At 47.4% G+C, this 19,640-nt stretch overlaps 1 pseudogene across 1 annotated transcript in view; it reads left to right on the top strand.

Moving 5' to 3' along the window:
* Window positions 1-19,640, top strand: part of LOC147670587 (verrucotoxin subunit beta-like) — a 90,332-nt pseudogene that overhangs the window by 16,066 nt on the left and 54,626 nt on the right. The window contains exon 2 of the transcript XR_015303651.1: window positions 3,189-3,193. The product of XR_015303651.1 is annotated as a verrucotoxin subunit beta-like (transcript). The remainder of the gene's footprint in view (window positions 1-3,188; window positions 3,194-19,640) is intronic.

A 19,640-nucleotide genomic window follows, 5' to 3' on the forward strand; every position in this document is an offset into this window, starting at 1 on the left:
ATCTCCATAAGGCATGCGCACTGCGAGACAATACTGCCTTCTGGAAGGCCGTAAATGCCCCTTTTTTTGTTGAAAGGAAAACGGACACAATCGAGATAGCAATAGAGGAGGCCGTATGGGTAAACCACTTTTCTGAACTATACAAGAAAAATGATTTAATTAGCTCAGAATGTCTTGGTCACCAGATTAGTGAAGAGCTCGATACTCAGGGATTATTCCCTATGGAAATAGCATTCTCACTTGAAGAAGTAGAATCAGCTATCACAGATAGCTCCTCAAATAAAGCCCCGGGACCAGACGGAGTACCGTAAGACATCTACAAGGCCAATATCTCCCTTTGGGCACCCCTCCTGTCGACTGTACTTAACAGTTGTAACAAAAATGGTTTTCCATCAACTTGGCAGGAGGCGATTGTGGTGCCAATTTTTAAAAAGGGAGATCAAAGCGATCCTAAGTGTTACAGACCAATATCATTACTGGACTCTTTAATGAGTAAGCTAAGGGTTGGTGGCAGCACCCTGCTTTGCTTGCCGAGTCCGTCTGCGTAGCATTCTGAAAGCATTCTGAAAGCCTAAAACGAGCATTTTGAAAGCCTAAAACGAGCGGAGAGCTCACTGTTACCTTGCACTGACCAAACATTAATTTAATTCGTTTTTATTACGTTTTGTAAAAAGTGTAAAAAATTGCATGTGCGCATTTTAAAATGCGTTATTCTGTGTGACTAACGTTTTTTAGTTGTGCAGGTCGCTTCTTGCTGCCTCTCGTGGCACACTCTCCCCGGCCATCAGGGTCTGGAGAGGGGAGTGCGAGGCGCCATCTTGGGTGGGTGTCTCCCGGGCGCCTGGACGCAGTTAGCGTTCTAGTGCTTCCCGAGGGAGAGCATAAGAGGGCCAAGACGACGTGGCTCGCGGCGAAGCTAAGGGTTGGTGGCAGCACCCTGCTTTGCTTGCTGAGTCCGTCTGCGTAGCATTCTGAAAGCATTCTGAAAGCCTAAAACGAGCATTTTGAAAGCCTAAAACGAGCGGAGAGCTCACTGTTACCTTGCACTGACCAAACATTAATTTAATTCGTTTTTATTACGTTTTGTAAAAAGTGTAAAAAATTGCATGTGCGCATTTTAAAATGCGTTATTCTGTGTGACTAACGTTTTTTAGTTGTGCAGGTCGCTTCTTGCTGCCTCTTGTGGCACACTCTCCCCGGCCATCAGGGTCTGGAGAGGGGAGTGCGAGGCGCCATCTTGGGTGGGTGTCTCCCGGGCGCCTGGACGCAGTTAGCGTTCTAGTGCTTCCCGAGGGAGAGCATAAGAGGGCCAAGACGACGTGGCTCGCGGCGAAGCTAAGGGTTGGTGGCAGCGCCCTGCTTTGCTTGCTGAGTCCGTCTGCGTAGCATTCTGAAAGCCTAAAACGAGAATTATGAAAGCCTAAAACGAGCGGAGAGCTCACTGTTACCTTGCACTGACCAAACATTAATTTAATTCGTTTTTATTACGTTTTGTAAAAAGTGTAAAAAATTGCATGTGCGCATTTTAAAATGCGTTATTCTGTGTGACTAACGTTTTTTAGTTGTGCAGGTCGCTTCTTGCTGCCTCTCGTGGCACACTCTCCCCGGCCATCAGGGTCTGGAGAGGGGAGTGCGAGGCGCCATCTTGGGTGGGTGTCTCCCGGGCGCCTGGACGCAGTTAGCGTTCTAGTGCTTCCCGAGGGAGAGCATAAGAGGGCCAAGACGACGTGGCTCGCGGCGAAGCTAAGGGTTGGTGGCAGCACCCTGCTTTGCTTGCTGAGTCCGTCTGCGTAGCATTCTGAAAGCATTCTGAAAGCCTAAAACGAGCATTTTGAAAGCCTAAAACGAGCGGAGAGCTCACTGTTACCTTGCACTGACCAAACATTAATTTAATTCGTTTTTATTACGTTTTGTAAAAAGTGTAAAAAATTGCATGTGCGCATTTTAAAATGCGTTATTCTGTGTGACTAACGTTTTTTAGTTGTGCAGGTCGCTTCTTGCTGCCTCTTGTGGCACACTCTCCCCGGCCATCAGGGTCTGGAGAGGGGAGTGCGAGGCGCCATCTTGGGTGGGTGTCTCCAGGGCGCCTGGACGCAGTTAGCGTTCTAGTGCTTCCCGAGGGAGAGCATAAGAGGGCCAAGACGACGTGGCTCGCGGCGAAGCTAAGGGTTGGTGGCAGCGCCCTGCTTTGCTTGCTGAGTCCGTCTGCGTAGCATTCTGAAAGCCTAAAACGAGCATTTTGAAAGCCTAAAACGAGCGGAGAGCTCACTGTTACCTTGCACTGACCAAACATTAATTTAATTCGTTTTTATTACGTTTTGTAAAAAGTGTAAAAAATTGCATGTGCGCATTTTAAAATGCGTTATTCTGTGTGACTAACGTTTTTTAGTCGTGCAGGTCGCTTCTTGCTGCCTCTCGTGGCACACTCTCCCCGGCCATCAGGGTCTGGAGAGGGGAGTCCGAGGCGCCATCTTGGGTGGGTATCTCCCGGGCGCCTGGACGCAGTTAGCGTTCTAGTGCTTCCCGAGGGAGAGCATAAGAGGCAATGTGCCTCCGGGAGCGCAGCGGACGGGCGCAGCGGGCGCGACGGTGGCACGCCGAAGGTGCGCCTAAGGTAAGCCCGTCTGTGCCCGTCCGTGACCGCACGGGACCAGGGCCATGTCACCCTGCCCGTGTACCCATCCACACATACACCGCCCAGGAACTCTTACACCTGAGACCTCCTGCGCCCCTTAGCCCCTCACTCCCCTGCTACACGCTTAAACGCCTGAGCGATTTAGGCATTTCTCAGGTCACTCTACCTCCTGGACCGATTTACAAACGCAGTATGGCACCTAGTAAACTTCCCATTAGCTCCAATCTACCTCCGCTTCAGTTGGACTGCATTTACCTTAACACTAGATCTTTGGTGAAGCATCAATTGGACATATTTCTGCTACTTACTTCACAGAAACCCGACCTATTACTACTCACGGAGACCTGGCTCACTGAGAATTTGCAGCCTGACATACTGGCCTCACTCCCATCAGACTACTATATACTAGCAGTAAATCGTGCTCCAGGTAAAGCTGGAGGGGGAGTGGCGGCCATTATTAATAAAAAACATACCTTTATCAGTCGCCCGTCCCTGCTTCTACCTGGTACTGAAAATCTAGTCATAAAAACTGATACTGAGAAAGGCGCCATAGTCCTGGTTTTACTTTATCGTCCCCCACAATCTATGCCCGCCTTTCCCTCAGGACTCGCCGAACAATTAGCATCTATCACCATGAAATACCCTCACACCATCCTTATTGGAGATTTTAATCTGTGGTTTGACAACTTGGACACTGACACCCAAGCTAGAGAATTGTTTGATTTACTCACTGACATTAATATGACCCAATTCACACAATCTTCCACTCATGAGAAAGGCCATCATCTTGACCAACTATGGTCGCACAATCTCCCACTATCGTCTATCTTGATTCAGCCCTGTATCTGGTCTGATCACCACTTTGTTTATTTCTCCCTTCAAGTAACGAGACATCATCAGACTCCTCCACAGCCTGGAGGGGAAACTCGCAAATGGGGGGCGATAGATCTTCCTGCTTTTCTGGACACTTTGGCCTCTACTCTGCCACCATTCGACAACATGGGAGATGTAGATGATATCTATGAAGTGCTCTTCCTGTGGATCCAAAGTGCTGCCAATATTCATGCCCCTAGTGTAAAATTCTCCCGCTCACGCGATAAAGAGGCTCATAAATGGTTCTCTGCGGACCTCAAACAACTTAAACTAGAGGTCAGGCAAAAAGAGAGAATTTGGCGCAGAAATTATCTTCCACAAGATAAAGAGGCTTACTGCCTGAGCCGACGTCCCTACCAAAAAACCATTCTTAAAAGGAAGACCGACTATTTTTCAGGCATAATTCTGAAATCCCAGAATCAAACTAAAGACATCTTTAGAATAGTGAACGACCTCTGTAACGATGAGCGTACGTCACTACCTATCGCACATTCTCAAACTTTATGTGATGATTTGAATAACTATTTCATTAATAAAATCATTACAATCAAACAAAGTATACCACTACACTCTGCCAGCAACACCACTGAGGACGCATACATGAATCCAGAGACCTTAGACTACATACCCCCGATTGACCCCAAACAATTGTCGGAACTCCTTCAACGGATCAAATCAGGGTCACCCAATGATATTTGCCCCCCTTCCATCTTTAGAGAATTAGGCTTATCTCTCCCACATGCACTCCTGCCTATTCTCAATGAATCCCTTAGACAAGGCAGAGTCCCCACAGATTTTAAAAAAGCCCTCCTTATACCTTTGGTAAAAAAACAAGGGAAGGATCCTTCGGATCTTACAAATTATCGACCCATCTCCCTGCTGCCCTACCTCTCAAAGGTGCTGGAGGCTCACGTCTCTAAGAGTGTCTCTAATTTCATCGAGACCACCAACTACTTGGAGCCTAATCAAGCGGGGTTCCGCCCAGGTCATTCAACAGAGGCGGTGATCCTGGCGCTTCAAGACAACCTTAGAGCCAATGCGGATGCTGATACACACCAAGCCCTGGTGCTGCTTGACCTCTCGGCTGCGTTCGACACGGTTGACTATGACATCTTGCTCAAACGTGTCGAACAGGCTGGCCTGAGAGGACCAGCGTTGAGCTGGATCACTTCCTTTATCGAGGGCCGGACTCAGGCAATTCAGTTAGGCAGCTTTATTGGCACTAGGCATACATCCACCTGTGGAGTCCCGCAGGGGTCGTCATTGTCCCCCTTATTATTTAATCTTTACCTCCGCCCTCTTCTTCATTCCCTTAAGAAATTTAAAGTCACGGTGTTCAATTATGCGGACGATTTACAGCTATTATTCCAACTGAACATTCCCGATGCTGTGTCCGAATTTCAGAACACCATGAGACACATCCAATGCTGGATGAACGAAAACCATCTAAAACTTAACCCGGGAAAAACGGAACTACTTTTGCCCGGGAATAGTTTATCCAGCTGGAGTGTCAATTACTGGCCAGCAGACCTGGGCACCCCCCCTGTAAGGTCCACTGCTGTAAAGAGCCTAGGTATCACGCTCCATACGGACCTGTCCTTAAAGACCCAGGTGGGTGCCGTGGTCTCCGCAAGCTTTTTCCAAATGAGGAAAATAAAAAAAATTGCTCACTTACTCACCCAGTCTGCCTTAATCCAGGTTACTATTGCCTTGGTCATGTCCCGTCTGGACTATTCCAACAGCGTCTACCTGGGACTTCCAGTGGGCCTGTCGAAGAGACTTCAACTAGTCCAGAATCAAGCGGCTAGACTCATTTTACAACAGCCAAAATGGTCTTCTATTAAACCAGGACTAGAAAAGCTACATTGGCTTCCGATTTCCCAGCGCATAGCCTTTAAGGCTGGCTGTATCATCTTCAGGGCCACACAAGATAAAGGCCCTGCCTTTATTCGCAGTCTGGTCTCTAAATATACCCCCACTAGAAGCCTGCGCTATGCTCAAAAATCCCTATTGGAGGTGCCTCGCTTTAAAAGGAAGCGTCAGGGTGGCTGCTGCTTTCGCCATCTAGCAGCCTCACTTTGGAACTCCATCCCCTTACCGATTAGGCAAAGTAAGGATTTACTCACCTTTCGTAAGGGACTAAAAACCTGGTTGTTCTCTCAAGCCTACCATTAGCCATTGTTAGCTTAGTGTTATGTTGGACGGATTCTTCACACTTCCTATAGCGCCATGAAGCCTACGGGCGTACGAGCGCTTTATAAATTGATTTTAACATAACATAACATAACATAATGAAAGTGGCCGGCAGAATTATACTCAATAAATTAAATACATGGGCCAAGGAAGTAAATTCCCTTTCTAAATTCCAGTATGGTTTTGTGTCTGGCTTAGGCACTGTTGAACAAGGTCTTAACTTAGCCATGATTATGGGAAAGTATGTGGTGGCTAAAAAGGGAAATTTTTTTATGACCTTCGTTGACTTGAGCTCAGCTTTCGACTGTCTGAGCCATGAAGTGATGTGGGACACGTTAAAAGACATCGGTATTGAGCCTAACATCCTTAACTTCATAAAAGAACTGTATAGAGGGGCAGGAGCGAAGGTACGCTTTGGCAAAAATGGTGAATGCACAGCCAAATTTCCAATAAAGAAAGGCGTAGGGCAAGGTTGTATTTTGGCACCCTTTTTATTTAATTTATATATAAACAGTTTGGCAACTTTTTTAATTGATCAAGTTCTGGACTACCCTTGTATTGAAGGTGTTGCGGTACCTATACTTTTGTACGCAGATGATGCGGTTATAATGGCAAGGACCCAATTGAGCCTCTAGAAGGCCCTAACTAGTTTTTCAGAATATATGGGCGCGAGAGGCCTAAAGAATAATATCGGGAAAACCTTTGCCATGTGCTGCTCATCTAAAAAGAATGTACCTTGTAACATTTTCTTAAAACAGTCAAAGATAGCTGTTACAAATACTTTTTCATATTTAGGGATTGTTTTTAACAAAAAAGGTACATGGTCTACAGCTGCAGCTTCAAGGAAAATGGCTTTTGGACGGGCCATTGGTGATGTAAAACAGTTCGCAAACAAATTGGGGGGAAGGCCGGTACGCATCTAGCTGGATATATATAAGGCAAAATGCTTATCAACTGCCATATATGGGGCGGGCATTTCAGGGGTTGCTGACTGTACAGAAATTCAAAAATGTGAAAATGGTTTTACGAGATATTTGTTAGCCGCCCCAAAATCTACCTCCACTTATGTATGCCACAAGGAGCTTGCCCTGCTCCATATTTCAGATTTGGTAAAGATTTCCCCAGTTTTGTTGTGGCATAAAGTATGGTCATCCACTGAAACTGAGTTTAATAGGGCCATTATTCAGGACTGTCTTAAACACCATGGTGCAAAACATATCCAGTGGTTAAGATATGTAAAAACCTTTCTAACAGACATTGGTCACCCGGAGTTTTATAACGACCCGTCTACTTTAACCATTATTTCTAGAAAATAATTGAAGGAGGCTTGTTTTGAGTATTTGGAAGACAAACGTTGGCAGGCAGAGGGAAAGAAGGTGTCTGTTATCCAGCATCAATACTTATTGCAGGGTCCGGGCATTCAGCTGTACTTATCATCGAATTGGTCCAGTTACAGCAGAATGTTGCTATCACGATTGAGAACTGGCACTTTCTTTAGACTGGCCACTTTTCCAGACACAAATGACTGGTCAAAAGACTTAATACCATGTCCTTGTCATGATTCTGCCATATATTGTATCCTATTTTGTAAATTTTATGCATATAGTAGGAAGAGATACTTGTTACCTTTGTTAAAAATATGGGGTCTGAGACAATGTAGGCCTGCCTGTTTTAGGATCCAGTTATTACAAGATGAAAAGTCTATAACTATGGTCTCTATGTTGTTAAAAAGTATTATTAGATGCAGATCCTCAATGTGTTGAAACAGAACTTTAATGAACTGCATAGAGGCTTGCCTTCCATTTTCCCATTTCATCACTGAATTTTACTGTATATATATATATATATATATATATATATATATATATATATGTATTTTATGTGCTTTTATGATTTTTTAAATGTAATCGAATAAAGCTATCTTTGAATTGAATTGAATTTGTGCACACAAATCCTCTTTGCATGGTGAGTGTTGTAAGGTAGCAGGACACCACTGTGTCTCCATCAGCCCTGATGCAGTCAGATTTCTGTTACTGACAGATCCTGTGTGCAGAATGCATGCAGTTAGGTGGTGGCGTAGACCTGTGTCACAGTTGTTTCCTGATAGTGTTATATTCAGTGCCGGGTGTGTGCAGTGGGGCCCACAGGACTGGTCCTGGTGTAGTCAGATGCCCGATTCCCACGCGTCCTGCGTGCAAGGTGTGTGCTGTGAGTTTGCTTCATAGGCCTCGTTTGACTTTTGTCATGATGCTGTTGTATTCTTTGCCCCAGAAGGGACATACCTTGATGCTGTCAGATGTATGTTGCTCCCATGTCCTGTGTGCAGAGTGTTAGGAGGGCAGAACTGGGGCTCCATTGATCCTTGTGCGAACGGTTTGCTGGTGCTCTCACAGATCCGGGGTGCAGGGTGTGTGCGGTCAGATGTTGGTGCAACCCTGTGTTACAGTGTGATATGACTATGTTACATTATGTAGCACTGTGCTGGGTGCGTGCAGTGGGGCCCACAGGGGACTCAGCTGGGCTGGGCCTGATGCAGTAAGATTTCAGATGTGCACAGGTCCTGTGTGCAGGGTGTGTGCTGTGCGTTAGGAGCACACCACTAGGGCTTCCCTGATCCTTACTGATGATTTAAAAAAAAAGAAAATTAAACTTAACTTCCTGCGCCACCTCAGCTTTCCGCCGTCCGGTTCTGCGTTTTTGAATTTCAGCTGCAGCTCTCTTCGTCATCATGAAAGGCAGCCCCCTCCCTCCCATCTGCCAATCACAACACTGCAATGACAGCATTGTTATTGGTGAGGCCGCGCCCCACCCGGGTCATTTTCTCTGTGTATGCTGCTTCATGCAGCAGCATGCAAAGAGAAAAGGGAGAGTGGGCGGTCTTGCTCGAGGGCAGGGGGAAGTGGCTTGTCCACAGTTGTGCATAATGACTGTTTGGGCAGCCTCAGGCTGCCCAAACAGCCCGTATGCACAACAGTGGGCAAGCCACTCCCCCCTGCCCTCGAGCTGGACCGCCCACCCCCAGCCACGCAATTCTGCTTTCTCGCAGTGTGAGAAGCAGAAACATAAATGGTAGTTATTACCATTTATGTTTCTGCCTTCTCGCACTGCGAGAAAGCAGTGGGGCGACGCCCCCACGCCCAAATGGAGGAGACGCCAGTGGCCCAGATCCTGAAAGCAAAACAAGATAAAACATTGATAACGCAGGTGAGATCTGAGGAGGGAGAACTACTCACGGAAGAAGTTGATATTGTAGAGAGATTCGACAATTCTATACACATCGTGGTCAGAGGAAATGGAAGAAAAAATGCAGGACTATCTAGAACACATAGAATTACCCTTCCTTTTGGATGTGCACATAGAATTCTTAATGCTCCCAAAAGAAAGAGACGAAATACTGGAAGCCCTGGCGGGCATGAAGTTGAGCAGTGCACCGGGGGCGGATGGCCACACGGCCAACTTCCATGAATGTCACAATGTCACTCACCAGAAGTTCCCAAGCATCCAATTGTGTTCTTTTTGGCGCTGAATGTTCCAAAATCCCCCCTGAACCAATTAAACCAACAGAATCTTGACAATTCCTGTCAGTCTAAATAATCCCTGGGGGAAAGGGAAAGTGGAGTGAGAAAAAACAAGACAAACACTAGACTGCGTCTTCTTGAAATAGTCCAGCAGTGATTTCTCAACGCGAGTGACTGTGAACTCTCTCTATCCTTGTAACCTATATAAGAGGTTAAACAATATAAAAATACATATTCACAAATACAACATCTCTAATAGTTTCCAAATTCTGAAGCTGACCTACCTAGTCGCGAGAGAACTCATGCACACACTCCTAAGGAAAATATCTTTATGTCCGTTACAATAGCTGAGCTAAGTTAAGAGAAAGAAAAGGCGATACTTCAAAAATGATGCAACATTAATCATTATGCATTTTGTTCTATTGTTTGGGTTAAATGGTTAGTAGCGTTAATATAACGTTTACTGGAAGTCAACCATACCTTATTTATCTGGGACAACTCTGTAAAAGGGGTTCTGAAATAAACACAAAAGAAAAGAAAATACAATGCAGAAAATAATGTGTTCTATTTTCTTGCATTAAACATTTAGATTTCCAATACTGCTCTGTTACATATGTTGTAACTGAATATTCGAAATACACATTTAGAAGAAGAATCTCCTAAATGTCACATTAATCAGGACTGCTCTCCTGAAAGCCTAATGAGTTCTGAGTTAAATGTCTTTGTTCGCAGAAAAGTGTTCGGAAGATTTATGTCCTTGGATTTTACAGTCTTTGCTTTAAATGTTCAAAAATGCACCCAGAATGTTCAAAGTAAAATATAAGGTCTTACCGGATTATTTTTTAACCCCTCCCATGCTCGTGATGGAACCGTTCCGTCACGAGCCTCGGGTGGGCTGTGCTGGTGACGGAATGGTTCCGTCACGGCCCGCTCGCCGCGCCTGCGTGGCCCGAATTCCGCGCCTGTGCTGACGTTCTAATGGGCGGGCGGGTCCGTGACGGAACCGTTCCGTCACAAGCACAGCTCCCCCGAGGGCCGTGATGGAGCGGTTCCATCAAGAGCACGGGACTGCCGTGCGGCCCCGCCTCCCCCTTAGCGCTGCGGCGGAATAGCCGCCACAGCGAAGGGGTTAATATCGATCTGCTTGTAATATGTTTACCGGTTTAAATAACGTTGTTCTCTTTCTCTTTTGCAGCTGCTGATGTCCGAGGAAAGCAGGTGGGAGGGGCGAGGAAACAGGAAGTCGTCGAAGAGGAGCATCTGGGAATGAAGGGAGACTTCAAGAATGCAGCTGAGAAGAGCCGGGGAAATCAGGAGCGGTTCCTCAGACAGATTCCCTTTTCAGGTGAGCCAGACTGGGAGTTCCGACGGGGGTGAAATCACTGTGTGGATCTGGGACTTTTGACGGTGCACGCGAAGAAGCGAAGCACAGTTCAGACTCGGGTAGGGTTTTTATAGCTATGGGCTACGCAAAACACATGTCAACAGTTTACAGTTTGGCACATGAAAACCACATGCAAGCGCTTTTGATACTCCACATGTAAGCTTCTGGATCTTTCAAGATCGTATCAGGAATTAACTGCACAATAAAGCATTGCTACCAGCAATCATCAAGCATTGCTAGCTACAACCATTACCAAAGTATAGTTCACTTCCCAACATTAACCAAGGAAAGCATCTGCATAATTAAGCCAAATATTGTTACCTACAAGGTCGTTTTAAAAGTTACCTCTCAAATAAGTTTCTCTAGAGGATCTTGAGAGAAGAGAACCTAAACGATAAGGTATGTGTGACAAGTACTCAGACTAACCCTTAACAGTTCCTCCCCCCAAAGGTCGTCTCATTGGGCGTGGTTTCTCTGGATGTAAAGCATGAAAGGCTTTAACTAATCCTGGAGCATGAATGTTGTTTTCAGGTTCCCAAGATCGTTCAGATGCATCATAACCTTTCCAGTCAATTAAGTAAAATAATCGTCCATGTACACTATCTTTTTAACCTCGTATTCTACATGATCTCCTACTACGACTGGAGGAGGGGGATTATCTGTTCGTGTGAAAGAGTTATGAGGTTTGAGAAGTGTTACATGAAAGACTGGATGAATGGAATAATCACTTGGCAGATCTAACCTGATGGAAACTGGGTTCAATATTTTTCTATCGGAAATGGTCCTATGAACCTAGGTTTTAATTTTTTGGGGCCATCTAACTGGTTGTTTCTTGTTGACAGCCAAACTTGATCTCCTACTTTATATGATGAGATGGTAGTCTGTGTTTATCAGCAGAAATTTTCATCTTGGATTTGTTTTTGGACAAAATCTTCTTGACTTGTTCTTGATACTTCTTTAGTTCACTCAATCTTTCAGAAACTGTGGGCACTGTCTGCTCAGAAGCTGGAAGTATGATTGGTAAAGACCGAGGATGCAAACCAGTTAGAAAATAGAACGGGGAACAACCCAAAGTTGTGGGTACGCTGTTGTTATATGAGAATTCTGCCCAGGGAAGTACCTCATCCCAGTGTGTAGACAGAGTAGATGTTAGGCAGCGTAGACTTTGTTCAAGGAGTTTATTTTATTTTTTCTGTCTGACCATCCGTCTGAGGATGGAATGCTGATGACAATGCTAACTCGATTCCTAGTTGTTGACTTAACTCTTTCCAGAACCTAGAAACGAATTGAGGGTCCCTGTCCGAAATAATTTTACTCGGAAGGCCATGGAGTTTAACTACATTGTTCAGGAATATTGAACTGAATTCAGATGCAGATGGTATTTTTTTAATGGAATAAAATGTCCCATTTTAGATCTACCACTACAAGAATAGTATTGTTTCCATGTGAATCTGGTAGGTCAGTGATGAAATCTAAACTAATTGAATGCCAAGGTAATGGAGGATTAGCCATTGGTTGCAAAAGTCCTACGGGCAGTGAATGCAAGGATTTTTGCCTTTCGCATACCGGACAGCCTCTTATATAGCTCTATACGTCAGACTTCATACCATTCCACCAAAACTGTCTTTGACATAATTCAAGGGTTTTGTTAATCCCCGGATGACTAGCTAAACCAGCATCGTGATTCCATTTCAAGACATGTATTCGTGGCTCATGGTTTGGAACAAACAGTTTCTTTTTATGAAAGACACATTTTTCTTGTATAGAGTTTTCTTTTTGAGACAACCATTGATTTCTATCTAAAGCTTCCAATGCCTTTTTTGTTTGTTCAAGGAATTCATCCGACTGAGTGACTGCAAGAATTTTGTCAAGTGGAATTATGCTTTGTGTGTTTATGCCTTGGTCGTTATTTTTGTTAAAAACCAATCGAGACAGAGTGTCGGACAAAAGATGTTTAGGTCCTGGGCGATAAGTTCTCAAAAAATCAAATTCACTAAAGAACTGTAACCAACGCATTTGTCTTGGGGTAAGGGCTTTTACTGTAGAAAAGGACTGTAGATTCTTTTGGTCTGAATATATAGTGATTGTATGTTTTGCACCCAATAGATGGTGTCTCCATCCCTGAAAAACAGCTTTAATAGCAAGTAACTCACATTCTGCTATTGTGTAATTTTGTTCTGCTGGTAACAGTGTTCGGGAATAAAAAGCAATTGGGTGTAAACGTCCAGAGTCTATCCCTTTTTTCATAAGAACACCACCCAAAGCAGTTTGAGAGGCGTCCGCCTCTACGAAGAAAGGTTTGTCAGGATCTGGGTGGATTAAAATTGGGGCTGAAGTAAAAGCTCCTTTTAGTTTTTCAAAAGCTTGAGCAGCTTCTAGAGTCCATTGAAACTTCTTCCCTTTTTTCAGCAATTGTGTAATTGGTGTAACTACCTCAGAGAATCCTGAAATAAAGTGTCTATAGAAATTTGCAAAGCCTAGAACTTTCTTCGTATCCTTTACTGATTCTGGAGTTGGCCAATTCAGAATTGCTTCTGCCTTTTTTGGGTCCATAGTTATGCCTTCTGGCAAGAGACAGTTTGGGCAGTCGATGGGTCAGCTTTGTCTTCGGGTATAATCAGGTTCCATACAGTCCCTATCACAATCGTAGTGGACAATGGGCATACTCAGAATATTGTATTTGTCCTGATAGATACTCCAACGTTTGGGGTCATTTTAGGAGTTCCATGGTTGGAACTCCATAACCCTAAAATTGACCGGATTAAACGTACCATGACATTGGATTCACCTTATTGTCGGGTTCAATGTTACCAAGAAACCAAGGACCCAGTGATGCCTCTTTTTTGTACCACTCTGAACCAATCACCTTCCTGTATTCCAGACGAATATCAGGAATACTCTGATGTTTTTGACCAAGTTAAGGCAACCAATCTACCTCCACATAGAGTCTACGATTGTAGAATTGACTTGATTCCTGGAGCCACCTTACCTTGCAGCCGGATTTACGCTCTCATTGAACCAGAAAATCAATATCTAAGAACATATCTGGATGAACTATTGGAAATAGGTTTCATTCGCTATTCAACCTTACCAGTTTCTTTGCCACTTTTCTTCGTGGCTAAGAAAACAGGTGATTTGAGATCGTGCATCGATTATTGTGCGGTAAACAAGGCTACTATCAAAAATAGGTATCCACTAACTCTGATTCTGGTTTTATTAAACCAAGTGAAGGTTTCAAGCATCTACACAAAATTGGATTTACGGGGGGTAACCTAGGAACTCAACTTTTGATGTATTGGAGACACACTTCTCCAATTTCACTTAAAGAGAGTTGTCTCGCAATCTTTGCAACACAGAACGAACATGTTCCTCTGTATTTTTAGAGTATATCAGTATATCGTCAATGTATACTATGACACATACATCCAATAGGTCGTGCAGGACTTCATTGATAAAATACTGAAATGCTGCCGGAGCATTGCACAAACTAAAAGGCATCACAGTATACTCGAATAAGCCAATTTTTGTACGGAAGGCCGTTTTCCATTCATCACCCTCCTTTATTCGGACTAGGTGATAGGCCCCCCGTCCACCCATGCAACCTATGGGAGAAAAACATGTTAGACACATAGCTTAGAACCAAGCACACCAATTCACCCAACGCCCTCCCCCCAAACTTCTCACTTACGAACATACCGCTCACAGTACCGAGACTTCCACCTCCCAATCTGCCGAATCCTGTCCCAAGATCACCCCAGTCGGGCTGCCGCTGTCGCCACCCCAATACGGAAAGAGTGAGTCCCGAAACCTGCCAGGTCACAGCCCAGGCGCCTCAAAGCCATACGCAGCACCGCCAACAACTGCTCTGCCGTCACCTTCGCCCCAGCCACCGGGCACACACCCACAACTATTCTCGCACAGCCGAACCCACTTTCCCCGCCCCAACTGATCCATTTTGGAATGACCCAACCAAATCCCCAGTCGCCCTTCATCCATCCATATCTCCTCATACCATCAGTCCCCCGAAAAGCCCCAAAGAACATCCGAAACACACACAAATGGAAAACTTGCACCTCAAAAGAATGATATCAACAAAGCGGCAACACCTTGACCAACCTGACCAACAATTCAAACATTATTGCCTCCCGCAATACCCCACCCCCCCTTCTCTCCCTACCCCAACCTCTGAGTACCCTACTTATAATCACATCTTTCGTGGGATCAAACCAAAAAACAAGTAACAATAGAATGACACTCCAGCCGATGTTCCTGATATAGTCGCAGCCATCAGCACTCTGTCAATGCACTGCAATACAAACTGCAACACTCCTTGCTCCACCGCTGAGAGATCTCCAAAAGCAGAATCCCCACGCCATCCCATAAAGGAAACAAACTCCGCCCACACCAGTCTGTATGTGTGTCTTATGGTATCAGCAATAGATTTGTCAACCAGGCCTATCACCTTCACTCCCCTAAGGCCCAGATGCCGTCCGGCAGCTTGGTCTTTCACTTATCCGCTCCTGGTGCCAATCGCCAGAACCGCTGCCACTGCGAAGGAGACAAAGCATTTGCATTGTCATTATTCGCTCCAGGGACATGCTTGGCTCTAAAAACCACTTTCAATCTTAAACATTTCAACATGAAACTTCTCAGCAAGCACAGCACTCTCAGGTCCCTGACGGTTAACCAGCTCAACCACAGTCATGTTGTCCACGTGGAAAAGCACAGACCTGTTCTGAAACTCAGGACCCCATACTTCCAGTGCCACCTACAAGGGAAAAAATTCCAGAAACGCAATGCCCCTTCCCTGCTTCACCCAGTGAGCCGGCCACTCCTCCGCGCACCACCTGCCATTCCAAAATATCCCAAAACCAGTGCCCCGGCTGCATCAGAGTAAATTTTTAATTGCCAAACCATCCTTTTGTTCTCAAAGTCCAGGGACACACCGTTGAAATCCGTCAGGAAAGTCCCCCATGGTGATCTGGACCCTGTGGTGTGGAAGAACTGCCCCCAACATGACAATGCTGAGCCACCCGCAGAACGTCTGTCCCGCCCTGACCACTCTGTATGCAGAGTTCAAGAAACCCAGCAGTTGTTGCACCGCCCACAACGCGATCCTCTTCTCTCCAATCTCTCACAAGAGTCACACCTGAATCTCTGTCACTTTAGCAGCAGGGAGCCGAGCTATTCATTGAATGGAATTCAGCTCAATGCCCAAGAATGTCAGACTGCAGCACGGCCCTGCCGTCTTTTCTGGAGCCAAGGGGACTCCAAATTGCTGCGACATCTCCTGAAACCATGACAGGGCCCTGCCACAATCCCCAGAGTGTGCTTTCCCAGAAAGAGGAAATCGTCCAGATAGTGAGTAACGTCCCGATGCCCGCTAATCTGTGTGAAAGCCCACTACAAGAATGTGCTAAACAACTCGAAAAGCGCACAGGAAAACGCGCATCCCATAGGCAAAACTTTGGCCACGTATATGCCCCCTGCGAATTGCATCCCCAGCAGAGAGAAATCTGCGGGCTGTATGGGCAGCAAGCGGAAGGCAGACTTCACATCACATTTCGCCAATTCCCCCCTCCGGCCCACACAACCTCACGAGGCAGATCGCATCATCCACCGACGCATAAAGCACCCTTAAGTTCGCCTCCGCAATGAAATCGTTCACAGACTGTCCTTCCGTCAACGAGAGGTGATGTATCATGTGAACTCACCCTCCTCTTTCTGAGGCACCAGCCCCAGCGGGGTGATGATTAAGTCATCAGCTGGCCAGTCGCTAAATGGGTCCGCTATTCTCCGCTCCTCCACCTCCTTCTGCAATTTGGCCGCTACCACTCCTGGCAATTCTTTGGCTGATTTCAGATTGTCCGGCCATCTCCTCACCCTGGAACCCTGATAGCCCACCCGAAAGTCCTTTGTGAAACCCCACAGAATCTTCAAAGCCGCCTCCTTGTCCGGGTAACACGAGAGCCACGGGGCCATCGCCTCCACCTCCTTAACCGGTGTAGGCGCCCTTCTGTCCAGCCTGTCCCCTTCCCTTCGTGTTCCGCCACTGCTCAGAGGGCGTGACCAGTGTAAGGCATTGGGTAAGAGCGTGCTTCCCTCCACACTTGAAGCATTCATGTTTGAACTTGCTCGGGTACCGCAAGCAATAGACCCGGTTGTAGCTCCAACAGGCCCCGGTGTTGTAACTGCCTGGGTTATTTGTCTGACCTGCACTCCCGGTACCAGCGGTGTTCCCCCTCCCCGTTTTGGGCAAGATGCAGCAAAAAAGATTGATAATTGACCGGCAAACCACTGGCCATGTGGGTAGATGCCGTCCACTGCATCCATAATTCCTGATCCACCTCCCCCCCAATGATTGTCCGGATTAGCGCTAACCCTGGCACTGATCTCATCGTCGTAACTCAGCCAGGCAAACCCCCCCAATTGCATTTGGGCCTTCCTGATGATGTCCATATACTTCAGTAGAGCTATGGCCCTATCCAGGTGCTTCTCACAATAAATACTAGTGTAAATGAGAAACGCTGAAGTCCAATTTTCCATGCTTACCGGGACCCTGGGCCATCTAGTCAACTCCCACTCCTCCTCCTTGGAACCTTCCTTCGCCTGCACCTCCCTGTGCAATAATTTAAATGCGTCCACATACTCTTGTTTCCAGATTCTACTCTTAATCTTGTCAGACAGATGAGATCCCAGGGGCATGGCTAACCCCATATAGGGCAACTTTTTCTGGTGTTTGTCCTCCGATTTGTCCTCTTTTTCGTCCTTCCCTTCCACCTTTTCAGTCTGAACCCCCGCCATAGATACAGACTTACCTCCCACCTGCTTGTCAACCAGTGTCAGCTTGTCTTTCAGCAACCCTCCGACCTCCTGCATCGACCCCTCCCCCACACCCACCGACCTACACACCTTCTTCCTACCCCCTTTTGGCCCACCATCCCAAGCTGTCCACTAAGACCCCTCAACTGACAATTATGAGTGCATCTCTCCGAGCTGTCCTATGGAGGTAGAAGCCTTGGTTGTCTCCGCCTCTGTCTTGCCTTTCGGTTGCCTCTGGACCTGCAAAACACCAAGTCCACTGTTGTCCTTCGCTCCCCCGTCCTGTCATCGTCATCCCTCACCTCCCCGTCCTCAAGCACCTCACTCTCCTCATCATAGTCCAACTCCACCTCAGGCTCCACATCCACAGGCACCCACAACACCTTTCTCACAACTCTATTCACTCCTTTACTCTTTGGAGCATTCACTCCCCGTCCACCCGACACACACAACGCCGTTACCCGCTCCCGTGCCGGAAGGATGGCCGCCGCGGACCGCCCTGCTACTTCAAGCCGGTGTCCTGGGGCCGTCTTGCGCCCCGATGGCCACCCGCACTCTACTGACCTCTGCTGGATTGGATCCCCCTAACCCCCTAGGTCGCTCCAACCTGAGTGGGCTCTGGCACCATCTGGTCTCAAAGCTGTCCTGGCCGTCCCTACCTGCAACTGCAGCCCCTTGAGGCTCACCACCCCACCCTTCTTGCCCTTCATAGCCCTGTCTGCCTCTTCCTGCCCTGCCCACCTCTCCTCCTCTGAAGTGGGAGTAGGGGGCCCCTCAATATCATCTTCCCAAAACACACCCACCCTGGACGCATTCTGTTGCGTCCACCGCGCCTTATTCAGCTGCGCCAGGAGGCGCTGCTCCCTAATCCCGTCTTCCCACGCCAGTGCTTCCCAACTCGGGAGGGGAGGGGGTAGGCAGTAGACCTGAAACCCCCCTCCGGCTGCAATATCCAAAGCAGAGGGGCCGCCACCGGGCAGGAGCCCCCACTGCTGCCCTCCGCTGGGACTGGAACCACTTGGGCCCCACAGGAACTGGGGTACCCATCCTGGACCTCCTAGAGAGGTCAATAGGAGCTTCCTCCCACTACCCCAGGTCATCCGCCACATCCGTAGTGCTCAATCCCGGCACCATGTCAACAGAACCGGACCCCCACCCCCTGCCCCCTTCTACCACGCAGAGCTCCAGAACACCAGGCGCTGCCTCTCGCACTGGCCCAGTCAGCTTGTCCCCCATCCCGCCTCCACACGTGCGCACTCCTCGGGAGTAATTAGCAGCTCCCCTGTGGTCGCCTGCACCGTCACAGGCCCTCCCGGCCCCTGTCCATAAAATTCCAATTGCGGGAATACGGTGCGCGGACGCAGGCTCATCCGCCGGCCTCCGCGAGCGGGCTCCTTCTTAGCCGCGCCCCTCCCCCTCCTGAGTGCATTCTTACCTGGTGGCGGCGGCTCCTCCTGACCTGCGATAATCGCCGCCGCCACCCCTGCCGAAGCAGCCCGCGGGGCCCACGCGAACCCCACCCACGCAAGCCAGGCCGGAGGAGACCCTCCCACCCCGTGAGCCCGAGCAACCTCAGGGCCTCCCTCACCGCATCTGCCAATACGCCCATCATTCCAGTACGACACAACCTCGCCTCGGGCTCCCTGAACCACCGGCCAGTGGCTCCTGCAAAAAGCATGGAAATCTCTAAAAACACCGGACCACTAGCAACTCGATCCCCGCCTCAAACTACCTGAACTTCTGCCCCTTTCAAGAACTGACCCTCCCAATGCTCCTGAGCGCAAAAAGAGGAAGTTGCCTTCCTCCCCGGCGCTCTTGTACCCACTCCCTAACTCCACCCCTTGACCCTGTCTGGTACTCGCCTGCGCGAAAGACCCTGGGGGAAGACTAGCCTGCGACTTTCCTTCCTCCGGGGCCCAGCATTTGCAATCTTGTAAGGACCCTGCATGAAATCAAAAAACTATGGATCGAAACTTAAGACGAAGCAAAGGACTGGGTAAACATTCACATCATAGTTAGGCAGTTTGAGATTTACCGTAAAAACTTTTGTTAGTCCCAAAATTAAAATATAATTTTTCAGAACGTTCTAGTATTTGTAGTAGTGCCAAAATGCTCAGCAGTCCTGTTTATGTACTGTTCGGATGGGGAGTGAGAACGCATTAAAACGTGGACTCCCTCTTCCTGGCCCCCTGCAATGGAAGTTTCTAGGTGCCTG

The sequence above is a fragment of the Lissotriton vulgaris genome, unplaced genomic scaffold (genome assembly GCF_964263255.1).
Source record: "Lissotriton vulgaris unplaced genomic scaffold, aLisVul1.2 SCAFFOLD_3182, whole genome shotgun sequence".
In the NCBI taxonomy this organism is placed as follows: Eukaryota; Metazoa; Chordata; class Amphibia; order Caudata; family Salamandridae; genus Lissotriton; species Lissotriton vulgaris.